This window comes from Triturus cristatus, chromosome 11, assembly GCF_964204655.1.
Source record: "Triturus cristatus chromosome 11, aTriCri1.1, whole genome shotgun sequence".
In the NCBI taxonomy this organism is placed as follows: domain Eukaryota; kingdom Metazoa; phylum Chordata; class Amphibia; order Caudata; family Salamandridae; genus Triturus; species Triturus cristatus.
This window is the reverse complement of record NC_140594.1, coordinates 919636307-919656229: the sequence shown is the minus strand read 5'-3', so window position 1 is coordinate 919656229 and position 19923 is coordinate 919636307. Positions and strand designations below refer to the sequence as shown.

The 19923-nt window shown below is 44.3% G+C and overlaps 1 protein-coding gene across 3 annotated transcripts in view; it reads left to right on the top strand.

Moving 5' to 3' along the window:
* Positions 1-19923, top strand: part of LOC146785614 (arylacetamide deacetylase-like) — a 441998-nt gene that overhangs the window by 13506 nt on the left and 408569 nt on the right. The window lies entirely within an intron of this gene.

Genomic DNA, 19923 nt, shown 5'->3' with positions numbered 1-19923 from the left:
AACAGTCCTAAGGGTAGGGGATGTGGCACTACAGCCAGAGCTGCTGGCCTTAGAACAGGGGAACCAGGTTCGAGGCTGGGTATCGGCTCAACATCCTGTGATTCTGCTCATATCACTTACTGTCCGTGCCTACTTCTTTTGTTTTTGTTTAATTGAGTGTGACCTTGTGTAATGTTACTGGTGCTCACATAAAATGCTTCATCACCTGAGGGTCAAGTTCGCACTGAATAAAAGTGCAAAAAACAATAAATAAAAAAACATTTAAAGAGTGGGAAATCTAAGGGGATGGAAGAAGGGTATTAGTGACTCAAGTTTTCAGGGTGCATATGTGTGACATTTCTGTGTTTCACTGTGATACTTCATATGGAGTTAATATTAATGAGTAATGATGCAAACATGAAACATGCACTAAGTCACTGAGTGAAGGCTCAAACATAAACATGCTTAATGGTCACAATTGCTGACACATGGTGGGCATTCTTGGCACATTAGAGCCCAGCCCTGATGTAAAGCTTATACTGGCATAACATTGGTAATTCCTGTCACTTTTTTAACATTGCCACCAGTGCTAAAGTTATACCTTTAAGCTTGGTTTGATGTAGCTACCTCCATTCTTCTGCTCACACATTCATTAATGCACTCACTCTGTTATCTATCTATGCATTAATTCAACAATTCATCCATGCACACACTTGGTCACTAATCATACCCACTAATTATCGATGCAGTTGTTCATTATCCATTCATTCAGTCCAACCAAAAGTTTACACATACTCATATTAAACTAATCATCCATTTACATAACCGCATCCACAAACTCGTTATTCATTGAAGAACATTAATCCATGCATTAAATCATGCATCCATTTGTTGAAAGAGTCTTACATTTGCCCACTCATGCATCAGCGTACCCATACATACAAACTCACTAATCACTAGAGAGCACTCACTTCTGAAATGGCCAGCCCCATTGGCTTTACCAACTAGTGTTTATGAGTAGATTAGTGATGTGCAGAGAAACATTTTAGAAAGTCATGATTTTTTCTGATTACATGGCTATATTATACATGAGGATATTTCCTCATGCTTCACACTGTTTACTAGTAACATGAATATTTTACCTTACAATACACTGTGCCAGGTTTTATCATGCCCCAATCAAGTTAGAGACGTGGGTTGGCAGTGTGCTCATGAAACACACCCTTCAATAGAAACCATTCCATGGTTAACTTGGGCAGCTTGTGGTTTGGCAAACTCTGCAAGCTGGAAAGCTCGGAGGAAAGGCGTGTACAAGGTTCAGCATAACATATTGACATTAACCTTTTAACTCCCGTTAGACGACTCGAGTTAGGAGCCGTGAAAGGAGCTGAACTGAACCGAGTGAAGAATTTAAAATGGCATCGAAATTATTTTACTTCGCGTTTGCCTCTGTTCTTGCGGGATATTATTTTTATATACCTCTTCCTGAAAACACCGAGGAGAAATGGAAAGTAATGTTTATAGATTCGATTGGAAGAACAATCATGAATTTGGTAAGTTCCCAATCGTAATTGTATGAGACTTTGGGGCATATCAACAAGGGCTTTTATCTCTGCTTTTTTGGCTTTTAAAGCCAAAAAATCAGAGATAAAACTAGCGACCTATCAACAACAGGGTGCTAACACGCAAATTTGCATGTTAGCACCCTTTTACTCTACGCTTCCCCTTGCATCTCTAATGAGATGCAAAGGGGGCGATCCAGAGTAAACAATGGGAGAAATGTCGCTAAGCGACATTTCTCCTATTATCAAGTATGTCGCTAACCCTGTTAGAGACAAAAAAAGCAGCGCTAACCACGGTTAACGCTGCTTTTTTACGTCTGCTAATTTTCAGACTTAGCCATGATATCCTATGGAAGGAAGATATCATGGCTAAGTTTGCCTGTCCCTATCAACAAGGTAACGTGTGATTATCGCTGGGTTTCCAGCTATAATCTCACGTTAGCCTATTAGCGTGTAGATTTTTATCGCTATTGAGATAAGCGTTGCTAATAGCACGCTATCTCAGCGATAAAAATTCACGCTAGCCGGCGATAATTATCCTCACGCTAAGAGCGCTGAGCGATAATTATCGCCGGTTGTTGTTGATATGCCCCCAAGAGAGTTAATTGTAACCTTAAGTGCCCTGGAACTCGGCAAACTAATCGAAATGGAACGTGTTTGAAATAACAGGCAAGTGGACATTGTAATGGGGTCTGGTTGTTGGCACGATCTTTCGACAGAATCCAAAAATATCCTTTCAATACGTTTCCTAGCAGTAAACAAAGAGGAATTTATGGACCTGTTTCTCGACTGTTACATAAAAAACCCCTCGAATAACTCTACTCCATTTTCTTGCTGCAGATCATTTTACTCTTTTAAACCAATGACGATAAACAGATTATTTGGGCAAATACAGACTAATACTTTTTAAAAATCATACATGGAGCCGGATAGACTCCTGGAGGAAGGCTTAAAACGCTGTGTGTATTCGGAAAGGTGTGGCCCAGATTGTGAAAACTGTCAGCTGCACGGCAGCCCCAAAGAGGTTACGCTGGGTGACTGGAAGAGAGCGGGAGAGTTCATATTCACTGAGATATGGCACTCTCCTCCCCGCTCCCCTAGCGCCGATGTCAGCTTCTGTGCAGCAGGCACATACCATAGCGCTATAGTGCTAGGGCGTGTGCCTGAGTGTAGCATAGGCTTTGTACTGGAAGGGTTCCCTTCCTGAACAAAATGCTATGGGGCATATTATCAAGGAACGGCGTTATAATTATCGGCGCCGCTAAAGCGGCGATAATGGGCTTGATAGTATGCCCTTGTGAATTCCAATAGAAGCCCATGTTCTGGTGTCAACATGGGCTTCTATTGGAATTCTCACGGGCATATTATCAAGCCCATTATCGCCGCTTTAGCAGCAGTTTTCTGACGCTAAAGCGGCAATAATTATAACGCCGTGCTTGAAAATATGCCCCTATGTATGCCTGGACATACTTCAAAGCTTTCCTACTTTGTATGTGTGCTCACAGTGCATTAACCATGCAAAGTCAGAAAATAATGGAGAAATTACTCCTTTTAATGCCTGCTTTACAGCAGCGTTAACTTTTGGCGCTAAGCTCTTTCTACTAATGCTAGTAGATACCTTTTAGTGTCAACAAGCATGGATAGTTGCATGAGAACGCCCATGAACCACCCATGTAACGCCCCTTTGATGCAAAGTAATGCAAAGCAGCGTTTCGCGCTGCTTTGCGTTACTTTTCAATACAAACCAACACTAATATCAATTAGCTTTGGTTTGTTAATCCTCAAATAGGTTTAGCGTTGGGTTAGCATTTCAAAAGTAACGCCAACCCAACGCTAAACCTTTGTGAATCTGGGCCAGGGTTTTAGAACTGCTTTATGACTCTGTTTGTACATGTGGTTCTGCCTAAATACTGACATGTCAGTATCGTTTACTTGACCTTAGCTAAACCCTGGTAGCGGTGGCTGTGAGCAGTAGGACTTGGCAAAGGAGCTTATTTTAAAGCATTTAACAGCACCAAATAATAGAATAAGAAAGTTCCACACCAATAAATATATACAACAATAATTTATAAAAATAGAGTATTTTGTATAGATTTGTAGAGACCTTGACCCTCAAAATCCACAAGAGTATTCCAGAGACACATATTTTAGAAGCTTTAATCACTTTTTTTTATTGCAACCGCAAACAAGTCTTGGTCAACAAAAGTATGAAAACCTTTCAAAAGATTGAAAGAGTTAGTGTGGATACTCCAGCCCAGGTTGGGCTACCAAATCCAGCAGGGAAGATATCTAGGGGGCCAGAAAGGATTCTTTGGAAAGTTACCTGGTCACCAGAGCATTTTTGAATCAAGTTCCATACTTTGAAGGAGGACCACTATAGACATCAATGGAGTGCTCCTGATACTGAGGATACAGGCAAAAGATGCTCAAAGGATGCTACGGCTGTGGTGTGGTAAATGGGGGTGTCTCTGTTGTGGTCCCTCAGTCCAGGGGTGTGGAGGGATGAATTTGGCAATAGAGTTTGGGGTCCCTTGAAGATCTCTACATTGCAGCAGTCCGTCAGCCTATGCTGTGCTACTCGTCTCATTGCACCACAGTTGGGGAACATACCTTAGATGAGGGCCTGGTGTCCCTTGAGTACAATAAATCTGGACTCTGATAGCGCACCCAGGTCTGGCAGACACAAGTGCAACTTTTCTCTTTCTTGGATTTGTATCTTAATGTGCCCTGCGACTGGTGGCGGCAAAACTTATGCAGTGGCTACCAGCTTAACAGTTTGGGCTCTTTCAGCTCTTGTGTCCTTGGAGCATGTTCTAGGGGATTAGCCGACTGATCCTTGAAGTCACTGCTATGGGTGATAGTGGGAAATCAACTTTACCTGTGTCCGGAACCACAGGCACAGTTCCAGTCTCACTTGCCCAAAAGTGCAGCTGGTTCAGTCCTCTTGATTGTGCAGCATCTCTTGGTGCAGGTTAAGGGCAGCAGGGCATTTCTTCTTTGGCCCTCTCTTGGATTCCAGAGTGATCTGAGGGGCAGGGTGCCAGGGGTGCCAAATTTATCCCAGGAAAGAGCCCTCAGGGGACCAAGCGGTCAATACCCAATGGGCTACTGGGTCCCCTCCTACCTAGTGATTAGTTTCCTGTGACATGCAGCATCTAGCTATACTGCAGAGTCCCGTTCTTGCCCATTTCAAAATCGCACAACCCCTCCTTAGTCATCAGTAGCACGGTAGCTCACCCTAGAGGTGTGCTATCAGTGACCTTCAGGCCCACGGGAAACCTGCTTTGGGGACAAGTATTCCTTCCTTGGCTCTGTCCCCTAATTGTCTGCAGGAACAAAAGGCATACTGCTCAGGGGTGTTGTTGCAGCCAGACCTTCACAGGAGGCTTCCCCTTTGAAGCTCGCCTTTTGAGCTAACACCCTGAGTGGCCATCCTGGAAGAGGAGTTCTCACCTCAGTGTGTGGCAACTGCCTTTGTTCCTTGACCTGGGAGTCGTTCACATGTCTCCCCAGGTGGTCAGAAATCCATCTATGTGTCTAGGCCTTTGTGAGGACACTGAACTAGCTGGAGTGAAAAGAAACAATTTTCTAAAAGTTGCTAACTTTAATAGTGACTTTAAATCCGTCCTGGGCATCTGGTCGGAGTTAATGCCAAGATAAATTTGATACCTTACTTGACCTTGTTAGGTATCTCATTCAGAGGTTAGTTAGGCAGTGGTGCCAGCCTGTAACCCTGTGTTAGCCATTGGGGCTACTAACCTTTCCACAGCAAAATTACAATTTGGAAGTGTTTTTACTAAGGTATATGAAAATAATGTGTATTGCTTCATAATGTATAGCTCCATGCCATATGGCTCTATAGGCATTTCTTAGGGAAGACTTACATATATACTGAAGGGCAGTGGTGGCTTTGCCACTAGGTGTAATGGCAAAGTCCTACTGATGGCGTAAAACACTGCCCATTCAGCCTGAAGTGGCAGGCTTGGGTTTATTTTGTCTTTGTCACATGCAGGGCGGCACAAACAGTGCTGCAATCCTGCGTAAATGCTCTGCCTTACATGCCCAGGGTAACATATACTGGGGACTTATAAGTAATTCAGGGATTGCCAATTGGATGCATTCAATTTAACATACTTTTATATAGGGTTAGAACACTGGCACTGAGTTATGGTTAGCAGGCCTCAGTGCACTCTCAGAGCTGAAAAACAATCAGCATCAGTCCAAAAAATATAGTGCTGAATATGCAAATAGAGGCATTCTCTTATATGCCCCCCTCCAGAGGAAAGGTAATGAGCAACCCTTAACCTGGTGATGCTAATCATCAAAGGGGAAGAACCTGGAAAGACAATCTGAATTGTCATGGTCAGTCTCATGTCTATAATCCACTGTAAAGTCCATACCCTTTGACCACCTCCCTCAACAGTTTGGGGTCTCTCTATTCATCTTTGTCAATCAACTGAGAGGCCTGTGGTCAGTTTGAACTTTGAAGTGAATCCCAAACAAGTTGGGTCTTAACTTCTTCAGCGACCATACCACAGCAAAGGCTTTACTCTCAGTGGCACTCCAACGCTGCTCCCTGGGGAGGAGTTGTCTGCTGATAAAGGCAACTGGTTGGTTTTGGTCTGGTCATTCAGCTGTGAGAATACTGCCCCAATCCTATGTTCTGAAGCATCAGGTTGGACAACACATCCTTTACTAACGTCAGATTCTTTTAGAATAGGCACTTAGCTTTCTTAAGGGTGTCAAAGGCCTTTTGCCATGTCAGTGCATAAGAATTTCCTTTGCTGTTTCTTGGCGGTTAGCGCTATTAAAGGTGGCACTATGGTACCATAACCTTTTACAAATCTCGTGTGACGCCCATTCAGACCGAAAAAGGCTCTGACTTGGGGCTGAGTCTTTGGAGCTTCCGAAGCCAGAAATGCCTGGATTTTGGGTTGGGAAGGTTGTACGTGGCCAAAGCACACTACAGACTCTTGCCCTATCTGGCACTTACTTGCCTTGATATTCAACCCTGCTATTCAGCCCTGCCTGTTGAATGGCTTAAAGCACTTATGAGGTGGACCAGGTGATCCTCCCAGTTGGAGCTAAAGCCAGCAATGCCATCCACATATACTATACTAAAGCTTTCCAAGTGTGAAAATACCTAATTTACCAACCTCTGGAAGGTGTCAGGTGCATTTGTTAACCCAATGAGCATCACCTTGAGTTGAAAGTACCCTCTGGGGTTGAAAAGGCAGACCTCACCTTGGCTCCTTGTGTAAGGACTATCTGCCAATAACCTGAAGTCAGGTCAAAGGTGCTCAGATATTTAGCAGCCCCCAACTTATCAGAGAGCTAATCAACTCTTGGTTTGTGGTGAGCATCAGTCTGGGTGACTGTATGTAGGCCTCTGTAGTCCACGCAGAATCCTAACTCTAGTTTCCTGTTTTTGGATTGGCTTTGGGAATCAGAACTACTGGGCTGGCACAGGACTACTGGACGCTTCAATCACACCAAACTAGATTTTTTGAAACCTCTACTTTAATGCTAACCTTGACCTGGTCTGAAAGTCAGAAAAAATAACTTTTGACAGATAAACTGTCACCTGTGTCAACATCATGTGTGCACCATGTTGTAAAACCTGGGGTCAAGGAAAATAAGTCAGGAAACTGCCCAAGCATGTTGCAACAGTTTCTCCGCTACTGATTATTCAAAGTGGAAGAGAGAACTGCTCCCTCCACTGAGCCATCCTTCACATCTGTTGACAGTAGGTCTGGAAGATGTTCACTTTCTTCCTCTTCTCCACCATCTGTCACCATGAGCATTGTAACATTAACTCTATCATGAGCTAACTCAAGACTATTCACAAGTATCACTCTGTAAGGGTATCCTGGGGTACCTAAGTCCACCAAGTATGTGACTTCACCCTTCTTTTCCAAGATAGGGTGAGGCCCAGTCCATTTGTCTTGGAGTGCTCTGGGTGCTACAGGCTCCGACACCCAAACCTATTGCCCAGCCTGGTATTATACCAGGAAAGCCTTTCGATGACACTAGTGCTTGTCAAGCTCTGGGCTAGCCTCCAAGTTTTTGTTTGCCTTTTTCATATACTCAGCCATCCTTGAGCGAAGGCCTAATACATAATTTAGGAAGTCTTGTTTGGGTGTTTGGGTTTGGGTCTCTCCCAACCTTCTCTGAGAAAATTTAGGGGATCCCTGACAGGCTGTCCAAAGAGCAATTCAAAGGCACTAAATCCTACTCCTTTCTGGGGAACCTCCCTGTAGGCAAACAATGGGCATGGAAGAAGGCAATCCCACTACTTCTGAGTTTATCAAGTAAACCCACGATCATGCCTTTCATGATTTTCCTAAATCTTTCAACAAGGCCGTTGCCAGTTGTAGATGGTAACGAGTGGTGAACTTGTAAGTCACCCCACGCTCATTATGCATTGCTTTCAGAGAAGCAGACATAAAGTTTGTGCCTCTATCTGTGATATCTTCCTTAGGGAAACCCACTCTGGCAAAAATACTAAGGGTGGGCAGAGTTCACGGAGTTGGACTATATTTAATTCTGCTTAGTTGCAAATAAACTCTGTGGAATTCCACGGAGTTCGGCTCTGCCCAACACTCACCACGCAGCCTTCTGCAATGCTCCTGACTGTGACTCTCTTTGTGATCTCGGGCTAGTCGGATAACTTTGTTGGCAGTGGTACCTGAGGGCTACTGGCAGTCCCTCCCACTCCGCACAGGAGGATATAAAGCCCACTGCTTCCTGCTCCATTTTAGGTGCCCCGTGATATCCTCACTACCGCCCGCAGCTCCTTAAAAAAAACTAAGGTCAAGTGCGGCACTCAAGGTTCACTTCCTTATTAAAGCCAGTGAGCCGAAATCTTGGAGCAGCATGTCCCATGTGATATACTCAGGGAATTGCTGTGTGAAACATAACTGTGACTTAAATGTCTACTCTATACAGGGTGATAGAAATGTTTCAAGAGGGCGGCTGCTTGTGCCTGAACAACAGCCTTGGGGAACTGAGAAAACACATACACAAACGGTAAGTGTCCTAGAAAAAGTGTGTTGTGGTTGTGGGAGCCCGGGTGGGTAGGGACATCAATCAGTTTCTGCTGTTGTATAGAATGTTTTATTTCCAGTAGAGAGACTTTGCAAGTTGGGTGTCTTTTCCCCCTATAACATTTTACAACTCCACTTTCGGGGTCAAGCTGGTACAACTCAGCTCCGCTGGTGGTAGGCGGAGCTGACTGAACTCTGCTCTCAAAGCAGAGTGCTGGAGTGGCAAAACCCTGCCAGCAGGAGTGGGGTATACCACCTACACTTAAAACATACCAAGTACGTCTCTAGCTACTGCAGAAGCAGTGACTGTCCTAAAGAGTATGGCTCCTGGATATCTAGTGGCATGGTCCACTACCGCCAGGATAAACCTATGTCCAGAGACAGTATGTGGGTATAGGGGACCAACTTTATCAATCCACACCTCTCAAAGGGAACACATCTGGAAGTGGTATGAGGGAAGCCTTTGCCTTGCTACTTGTCTTGCCACTGGCTGACAGGTAACACAAGAGCGACAGAACTCCTTAAACTTGTTTGACATCTGAGGCCAACAGAAGTGGTAGACCAACCTGTCCCAGGTTTTGGTCTGCCCATATGTCCAGCAAAGGAGATGTCATGGGCTAGGTTAAGGAAGAATTCTCTGTACTGTTTAGGAACCACCACTCTCCTGGTTGTCCCAGGTTAAGGGTCCCTTGCCACCCTGTAAAGGATTCCCTCCTCCCAGTATACCTTATGGGTACCACTAACATCTCCTTCCTCCTGTCTGACATTAAACTGTCTATGGCCCTAGAAAGTGGGACAAGACTTTTGTCCCTGGCCAAAGTCCTCTCTGGTGTACCCTCTTGATCCTTGAATTTCAGTTCAGGACAGTCCTGTAGGGCCGTTCCCTCCTCTCCAGAGACCAGGCCTTCTCCCTGAGGGTTGAGAACCTTCTGGCTCTGTTGACTTGTGGAAGAGGGCTTTTCAAGTTTCTTCCTTCTCCACGTGGTACTAGGGACCTGGTCCACTATTTCAGGATCTACAGTATCTACAGTATCTCGACTTTCCCTAAAGGCCTTCTGTGCTCTAGCGGAGACACAACCCCACTCATGGAGAATCAGTATTAATGAATGAGTTCTTCTCTCTACCTGTGCGCAAGCAGAAGTTTCAAGGTCATTGCCCAGTAGACACTCCACTGGGATGGCAGGGAATACAGCTACTTTCTTAGGGTTAGTAACTTATCCCCAATCTATGGGGTGTGACTTTGTAACATTGTCAGAAATAACAATGTAATGCACTTCATCAGGTATGATGTGGCTTGTGGAAACCTGATTGGCCATAATCATGGTTATGCTGACACCTGTATCACTTAAGACCTGAACATCCAAACTATTGATTCCTGGTCACTGCCTATACTTTATCATACTGGCAGGCCAGTGGGTCAAGAGTTAAGTTACCTCACAACCCAGAGAAACGAATGTGCCTTTAGTGTATCCCCTGCAATAGCTGGTGCCAACATCCACCCCAATCCATACACTGGCAATTCCCTTGGAACTATCACCAGTGGGTGATTTCTTTATGCATTCAGGGTCCTCTTTCTTGTGCCCTGACTGTCACAATGTCATAGGGCACCCCAGCCTTTGATTGGTCAAACTTATTTCCCAGATACCCTCTCCACTTCTGGAATTGGAATGTGGCTCTGGGTTCCCTAACTTTGGCATATTTTGGTGCCTCTTTGGGGTCTGTCATTTTAAACTTGCCCAAATATTTCCCCCTGAAGAGTTCAATACCTTAGGACCTTTTCCCTAGTGTATACCCATACATCAGCTATCTTCCTCAGCTCCTTAGGGCTATATAGCTTGGCATCTACAAGAGTTTGGTGTAACCTCTCAGAGTACAACTGTTAAGAATGTGTTTTTATCACTAAATTGTGCAGGTCCTCAAAGGTATAAACCTTCTTACCATTAATCGAGCCATCCAGAGGCATCTGCAAAGTCCCCCCATGAATGTGTTGCTCCCTTATGTATCTTCCTAAACATTTGTCTGTACTCCTCAGGGGTAAGACCAAATAGCTCAATGAGTACCTCCCTGTAAGACTCATCATATACACTCATAAATGTTTTAAAAACACTCACAGTCACCGGATAATGTCCTGTGTGATGTCATCAGTGATATCATTTGAGATGTCAACAGTGATGTCCTTGGTGATGTCACTGACCATGTCATGAGTGATGTAATATGGGAGGTCATGAGCACAACTGCTGAATTTTACTGATTTTGTATGTGTGAAACCTGAGCCTAACTATAAAGTCTATGTAACCTTTTGTTTTTTTCAATGAATTTTTAAGGTTTTTTTAATTCCATTTGTGAACTATAAGTCCCAGTAACCTTTGTTTTTTTGAGTGAATTTCTATGTTTTTCTAACGAGTAGTCACATTTGTAGTGTGGTGGAGAAAGGGGGAGGGCTTCTGATCAGCTCTAAGCAACCTCGCTGTCTGTGACTTACTGAAGGTAACAAAAGGGGTTCCTGGCACCCAAGTGCACTCCACATACAAAGGGAATTAATGCCCCCACCAGCAATGTGCCAGGAGGCACTTTTGCTGAGTGGTGAAAAGGGGGCGTGGCCTCTGACAACATCTCAGCAATCCCACTGTGTGGGAGTTACCGGAGGTAACAGGAGGGGTAGTTGCCTCCAAGGACCCTCAGCAGCCAAGGGAACTTCATCGTCCAACCAGCAGTGTGCCAGGAGGCTCGTTTGCAGAGTGGTGGACAAAGGGGGTGTGGCCTATGACCACCTCTCAGCAATCCAGCCGTCTGGGACTTACTGGAGGTACCAGGAGGGGTTTCCGGCCTCCAAGGACCCTCAGGAGGCAAGGGGACTTCATCCCCCATCAAGTAGTGCACCAGGAGATGCGTTCTCATTGTGGTTGAGAAATGGGGTGTGGCCTCTGAGGCCCTCTCAGCAATCCCACTGTGTCAGACTTACCTGAGGTAACAGGAGGTCATGTTGGCCCCCAAGGACCCTTAGCAGCCAAGGGGACTACATCCAACCAGCAGTGTGCCAGAAGGCTTGTTTGTAGAGTGGCGACAAAAGGGGGTAGGGCATCTGGCGGGTTGCGAGCATTGTTTTTCTTTTCCTGTATTAGGGAAGGGGGGCTGCATAGCCCCCCTTGCAGCCCCCCTTCCCTGGATTGATTTCAGCCCCGGAGACTGCATCCCCTAGGGCCCTGCGGTAATGGCAGAAACACGTTGGGGAAGACGAAAAAGATAGATTAAACATATTTGTTGACTCAGGACTCTTGAGAGTGACGTGTGATTTATGCATGTTGAAATTACTGCCACCAGCAGCTGAGCGCCTGCTTTTAACCATTTTGTGTTAATGTGTAATATTTAGTAGCTGCGCCCTGCATGAGGAGACACAATTCAAACCTGGATTCTGCCATGGAGGAAATACAAGAGACACCCAATCTCTTACATGTGTACTAACAGTTGAAGTCTAAACCAACCTGGATAGGCAACTTCTTCAAACAGCGTAGTGTGTGTTTCCTCAGGACGGCAGAAATGCCAGAGACAGAGTCACAAAGGATGGTGGTGGCATATCTTTGGCACATATATCTCCCATGCCGATGCGACCCTGAGATGGTAAGGGTTCAGGAGCTCTGTGAAAACTAAGTCAGAAAGAGAATAACAATTAAGAACTGCCGGATTGGAATACTGGTAACTCTTTATCAATGATGTTATTTCTGAAGCATGTCTGTATGAGTATTAGAACTGAATACAAACTGTGTTTTCCCTAAATAATGGAAAATTCAGCAAACTGCTTCAAGTTCCAAAGTGAAAACTATGAGTACCAGCATTTCCACTAAGGGATACAAGGAAATGTAATGAGCTGAACTTAATTGTTTCCAGACTTGCCACCGTGATTAAGGCCGTAATGGCAGAAAAACGTTGGTGGGAGAAGAACAAGATAGATTAAACATATTTGTTGACTCTGGACTCTTAAGAGTGCAGCGTGATTTATGCCTGTTGAAATTACTCTTTTGGGAACATTGGTCCAGTTCAAACGCTGGCACCAGCAGCTGAGTGACCACTTTTTGACCGCTTTGTGTTAATGTATATATAGCAACAGCAAGTGGCAGCAAGCACGCTGCTTTTTGCCTAGCAATTCGGGTGCCTGCTCCTCCGTTTTTAAATGTTTAGTCAAGAATTTTAACCAAATAGTGGAAAACAGCGGCACACTGTAGCCTAAACAACCAATTCTTTATTCCTGAAACTCAGATAAGTGGGTCCCTGCCTCATTTTGACCAATGGCCTCTCTTGAGTTATGAGCCAGTATATTGAATGTGCACGCCCCTCCCTATTGATTGCCTGTGTTTTTGGACACCTCTTGAGGGACAAGGAGTTCATGTTCTTCGGAGGCCTGTTCATTGCACTTCCTGATCTCCAGTTGGCTAGCTGGGGTGCAACTCGGTCCCCCTGCATTACTAGCTGCATGGGAGGCAAGAACAGCCTTCCCGATGCTGTGAGGTCACTACAGCACTTCCATAGTGCAGGGTACCTACTCAGGCCCATCCCAGACCCGTTCATTTCACCGCCTAATCTCCAGTTGTCTGGCTGGGTTGTGACTTGGTTCCTCCAGTATTTCTAGTGGTATGGGAGGCAGGGGCAGCCTTTGGGATACCGTAAAGGCATTACAGCACTCCTGCAGTACTGGATGCATGCAGACATACCCAGGCCCCATCTGGGAGAAGCCCGGGCCCATCGGCGCCCATTAGCGGCTGGAAGAGGCTGAGTTGGGCCCCCTCCTAAGCTGCGGATTCCAGGGCTTGGAATGAGAGTTTGTCCAAAATGGGTAAGAGAAAAGCGCAACAAGAGTCAGGGGGGAATGGTTAATACCCTCAATGTCTTCCTGACGTGGGCAGCAAATGAATTATCAAAGGAGATCGAACTGACTGAGCACCGTCTCTCACTTGAGAGGGAGCAGAAGAGGCCTATATTTCTCGAGAATGACTTTGATTATGGTCTCGCTGGCCCAAGTTGATCTGGCTGAACGCATGGATTTATCTACAAGTCCATGCAGCCTCCCCCTAAATCTGAGTGATGCTGAGGTAACCCCACCAAGAGAACTCCCTGTAAAAAGGAACAGGGGAGGCGCAAAGGCTAAGACTAACAAGGCTCTTAAAATGCCTAAAATTCCTAAGACTGTGGGTCTAGAAACTTTAGCTGACGTCCTCCAATTCGATTGATGATCTGTGCCAAAGATTAGAAAATATGTTTATGCTGTCATGACTAGACCAGTAAACATTGAAGCGAGTCTAGCAGCTCTTATTGCTCGAGGGGTTGTTAATACCAAGGCTGCTGGGGGGTGAAAGCAGCACCCAATTCCCAATCATAAAAGGAATTTATACCACAGGGAGGAGAAGGGGGAGGTGGGCTTAAATACTCATTTACCCCATCGCATCACTCATGGGGTGGCAGCAGGTCCCCTTCGCAGGCCAGAATCACTGACAAAGACTGACCCACAAGGCCCACATGAGTGGGCAATACAGAGTATGTGACCTATCGCTCCAATAGAGTCCACTGATGGGGAAAGAAAGAGAGGGGAGGATCCCAGGGAGGAGGCAACGGTTCATGTTGACACTAAAGTTAGATCTTCCACCAAATGTCCATATGTTGTAATATTGGTGGACACCCCAGAACTGAGTGGGGCTCAGCTGGAGACAACTGAGCAGCTCATGACTAATGCTTTCCATTGGCTGATGAGATTTACGAGGGGGGCTGGTGACCTTTCCAGACACATTATTATGGCAAGGAGAGTGGCGTGGGTGTATCGGTCCCCTAAAGCTCTGGTGGATGAATGCATAGTTCTTCGTTTTAACAATTGAATGGCTGTGGGAGACATCCTCTGGGTACCTTCCAACTCACTTTCTCCAGGGTTGAGGATCGATGCTCTACCCTTGGGATATTTTTATAGACCTATCAGGCCAATGGCTCCTGAGACGACAAGGAGCCGCTTTGTAACTCTCCTCCCCACTCACCCTCATGTTATTGATCTAGCCAGATGTGAAGTAAGGGTTGACAACCGTTTTAGTCCCATGGGAGATTTAGAATCCTGTGACTGTCTGAACAAAGACCATTCCCCCCCCCCCGGTTGATTCATTGCAAAAACATGGGTCAGATGTAGCAGTACAGGATATTCTGCGTTTCCGGGAGATGTGGGAAACAGGCCCAGTATTCTTGTAGGGGTATCAATCGTTTCAAACCACAGACGTCCCTTCCTCAATGGGTAAAGCGAAAGGTGGAATTGTAATGCTAATAGTGAACACACTAACATTAAATGTCAGAAAGTTCTTTAGCTCTTCCCCTTACATCCATATTCTACTATGTGAGGGTTTAGGTAATTGGGATTGAGTCTTAATTAGTTTTTACAATATTACATTTGTGGGAATATGGCTTCGGTGGTTGGCTCATTGAAAAAGGAAATTATCACCATTCGTGAAGCACACCAAAAATGTCTTAACCCCCTGGTAGAATGATTTTAATGCACACTGTTGTGAGAATATGACCAAACCTGTGTGTTGAATAGTAGATGCTGAAGGTGATGTAATTCCCCACTTTACACATAATGAACACAGCAATCTGCTTAATAGGCTTTTGACAACCATGAATCTTGAGGTACTCAAAAAGCCTGATCCTGACACATCATTATTCCCAAAGACATTCGAGAGCATGGAGCTTGGCTCCACCCTAGATTGTATAATATTCTCTGAATCCCTTCAGGAAAGAATAAACCAGGCAGAACCAATCTTTTACATATATAGTGACTAAGCGGCCCTTGTTTTCTTTATGGTTTGGGAGGTGGGTAATAAGGCTGAAGCAGACAAGTTGCCTAAGTCGATTTTAGCAATGAAGAATGGCTATTTACTAAAGTGGGATAAAATAAATAAAGAGAGAGTTGTGCCATTGATAATTTCTAAAAAATGTAGTGAGGTACAGATGTGTTTAGATCCAAATTATAACATGGAAGGTCTAATGTTGCCATTTTCTGAGATACTGGTGGAAATCAAAAGCAATTTGTCTTGGTCCTATTCTCCAAAGACGATTCTGTAGGCTGGCTGGTTTGACAAAGCATTCTCAAAGACCCTAAGGAATTTGCATGCTGCTTTTCGATTGTCCCCAAGAGACCATAGACTGATACAGTCTTCACGTTAGTTATACAGCGAGGCACAGAAAATCAGGGAGGAAACATGGGAAAATCTGTCTCAAGCAGCGACCACTAAAAACTGTTAGGGTTTTGGGAGTATTAACACTTCCTTTCTTAAAGATGATAGCGACCTTACACTAGATAACCATGTTTAGGGCAGCTGATGCACCCCCAACCTCTCCATCTAATATCCTGCAAGTAGCATATAAGGATACTTTGTTTTTTTGGTTTATCAGAGGTGAATTGTGGATTGGCCCAATGTAGTACCTCAAAGGCCCCCACAAGGTCCACATAGGTTCTTCCTAGACCATCAAAAGCTTTGGGCCTCATGTTGCCCCAATATCTTTATCACAATAAGTAAGGCAGGTCCTCCGCCCTCATGGAAAAGTATGATAATAATTAAGAGGGACGACAAGTCTCAACCTCAAAATTATAGACCAATCTCTCTGTTAGATAGCAATGCACAATTGATGGGCCGCTTATTGTTGAACAGGTTAGAGAATTGGGCTAGAAAGAGGAATATCCTGATAGCATCTCAGTACGGTTTCCAAAAAGGCAAGAGGACAATAGATTAATGCCACAATCTGAGTTTGACAATGGCTAAATACATAAAAGTGAAACCTGAATAGATCTATATGGCCTTTATGGATCTGCCGGGCGCCTTTGACTGTGTTACCCACTCCAAGTTATGGTAGATTATGGAAGATATGTTCAGCAAGGGGGCCATAATTAAATTTATTTGACAGATGTATGCACAAGCAACTGCCTGTGTTCGATATGGTAGGGATGGGACGTGCACAAGGTCTTCCTTGATTAAACGGTGCATAGGAAAGGGCTGTGTCCTCGCCCCTTTGCTATTTTCAATCTACAGAAATGGGGTGCAGGCAGTTGTGAATGAGTCTACAAAAGATGTGCCCATTTTTAATTTTTAAAACGGCGTGCATGCACTTTTAAGTTTTACATTTTCTGGTAATGAAAAACCCTTACATTTGTTTTTCACTATTGCAAGGCCTACCTCTCCAATAGTATAACATTGAGTTACCTTATTACATTTAATAGGTGATAAAGTTTGCTTGGGAACAGGTAGAAACATCATGTTTGACATCTAATAAATTGTAATCTAGAACTCTCTTTAAAGGAAAAGTCAGAGTTTTAGTCACAATTCTGAGAATGTCACTTTTAGAAAGCTGGAATTTTCTTGTCCTAACCGTTTTGTGCCTCCATCCTTTACCCTGGCTCACACGAGATGAGCCATCCTCACCTGATGGGAGGAATGGAGCTGTCACCTACCACATTTGCACTTCAAAGGAGCTGCCTCAGCACACACAAAAATAACTTTACACTAACCTTTTGTGATTCCAGAAATCCTTCGACCAAGGCGGGGGAAGGAAGGAAATTCCAGAACCAGATGTGGGAATAAGTCTCAAAGTTAATTCCGCTTCAAGGCTGGAACCTGTATAAATACTGGACCCTCAAACCAACTCTTCACTACACTCTTGGGCTTGTGAGTGCCAAAAAAGGAGGACTTCACTGCTGCAAGAGGCCTACCGTGAAGCTTGATGCCTGTGCTGCTATCTGAGAGGGAAGACTGGACCTGTTCCATTCACCCCAGGCAACCAGAAGTACCTCCAAGGGACAGTTGACTGGCCTCCTGTTTTCCCTGTAACTGCCCAGCTGCTCTGCTAGACTGGACTTGCCTGGACCTGCAACTGGGCCTGCCTGAACCCTGCTGACCACTTCTGGAGTGAGTTCCTGATCCCCGAGAGGTGCTTCCCTGGTCCTGGACCCTTTGTGTGCCATGGGTTGAGCTCCTCGTGGAAGAAAAGGAGAAGAAAGGCAGAAATTCTGAAGCTTTGGGCTCTTCGTGAACGTGTGCGTTCTCACCATAGATCTTGCCACCCATGACGAGCACAATGCTCCAGTGAACCTGATTCTTTGGGCTACAACAGCCGGCAACGCAAGATCTGCCTTTCACGCTACAGCTTTGACAGCTAATTAGATTCATGTCATTTTGGTGCCATTTTATTCTGATTTTGAGGTGCATCTGTTATGTTCATAAGTGAATTCAACACAAAATGTGTGAGTTTGTGTCTATTTATTTAGGAGTATCCATTAATGAAACTGACAAAGGGTTCCAACAATGCTCATATACCACCAAAAAGCTGATAGGACCATTTATGAGCTAAACCGAAAGGATCACGGCTAGCTAGCTTTAATATATGATATTGGCTTTGAGTTCAAAGCAGCTAAGCAACCAAAGAACATCCACAAACCTTTCTGAAACAAGGGGCCCTTGGGGACAAGCAGTAAGAGCTTTAAGAATATTCATACTAGACGTTCTGTCAAACCGGGTTGCATTAGCTAGACAACAGCAGAACAGACAAAGAGAAAGGATCTCATTCATCAAATGGTGGTAGGAATAACATCTATGGAAATCGATTATTTTGTTTGTCTATAAATACTAATAATTCCAGAAGGTGCAACATCTACATGACCATAAACTCTACCCCACCATGTCACTTATGGTGGTAAAATTATGATCAGCACTTATTGTATTGCCGTTAATTGTTAATTGGATCACTGTCAGTTTCTAGTAATTGCATTTCAGAATACAATTCTGCCTAGAAATATTGGAATTTGCCATGTGAATATAGAGCTTTACTTTTTTTTATCTTCTATACTTTACTTTTGGCCAGTAGGCGTGAGGCATTAAGGCAGGGGTGCTTTTTTCTTGCAGGACCAACCTCTCAGCTCCTGAAATGGAAATTACATTTTGGTTAATACTGCAGGTGAATGCATGGAATAATGCGTTCCAAGTGGTGTGTATATTATTGCTAGTGGGGATACTCAATATGTTTACCCATCACCAGAAGAATGGCATAGTTTCGCTACTATCTGTTTTAATCCCTCCAAAGATTTGAATCTAATCTAGGCCCGATTAGGATGTGCGGAGATTCTGGCAAGCTGAGATTGCAAATTCTGGCCAGTGTTTTTACACTTGTTTACCTCTATTATGAGCTAAACACGACCGCATGGGGAATAACTGCAGATCCTGTCATATTCGGCATAGTATTCCCTTTTCCATTGGGTTTAATGCACAAATGTATCCCCAGCTCTGAGCAGGGTGGCTGGTATAAGGTGGTGGGAGAGGAGGGATGGAGTAGGGATGGGGATAACCTTGTCTAGTAGGGATAGGCATTACTTCCTATAACTGAGTCTTTCCTGAGGATCAGGTGGGGTGCAGGGAACATAAATGGTCTGTAAGGTGGTTTTCCCTGCTAGATTTTTGGGCCAGTCAAATTGAGTTGTTGTTCCTGCACCTGGTAAATGCAGGTGAGTGAACAACACCCAACTCATGATGGGCCTCAGTGCTGAGCTTCTCTGCTAAAGGTTTCCTCCAGTACAACGCCTTCTACTAGCATAAATGTTGGTGGGAAACCATACACATCTCTGAAGGTGTTCACGACACACGTCATCAACGTGGTCTATATGATGCACAATTTGTGTTGCGCAGAAAGAAACCCTGACTGAACGTAAGGAAAAAGGATATTTTTGTTTTGTTCATTTGCGGACATGTAAGAGAAATATAAAGATGAACATTAAGGTGCATTGTTGTTATAGTGTTAATTTTAAACACCCTCCTCTACGCGCAAAATATTTTCTAACAGCGATTCTTCTCCGATGGTCCAGGGACCCCCAGGGGTCCACGACGACTACTCAGAGGGTCCCTGACTAGATCGAAAATTACATAGTAATAGCAGGTCAACACAGTACATATATATGAAGAACCAAAATGTGAAAAATGTTTTAAAAAATCTTCTTTAACTGAAAAGGAATTTGATCTGAGAAAATAAAAGTCAAGTTGAGATCATTAGTTTGATGGAAGGAGCGTAATGTACAACAAACCGAATTTAGTATGGAGTGAGCGATGAGTGTCTTTAATTAAAGTACTGAGAACTCCTTGGGGTCCCCGGATTCCAATGGGGATTCAGTCGAGTCACAGAAGTCAAACGGTTCAGACCCTCTGTTTTAGAATAATACCAATCAACAAACAACAAAGAGGCTGAGGTGTACTTATCAAAGGCAGATTAGCATGTGAATAATGATAATAAACTAAACGTTCATGTATCGAACTGAAAAACAGTAACATTGTTAT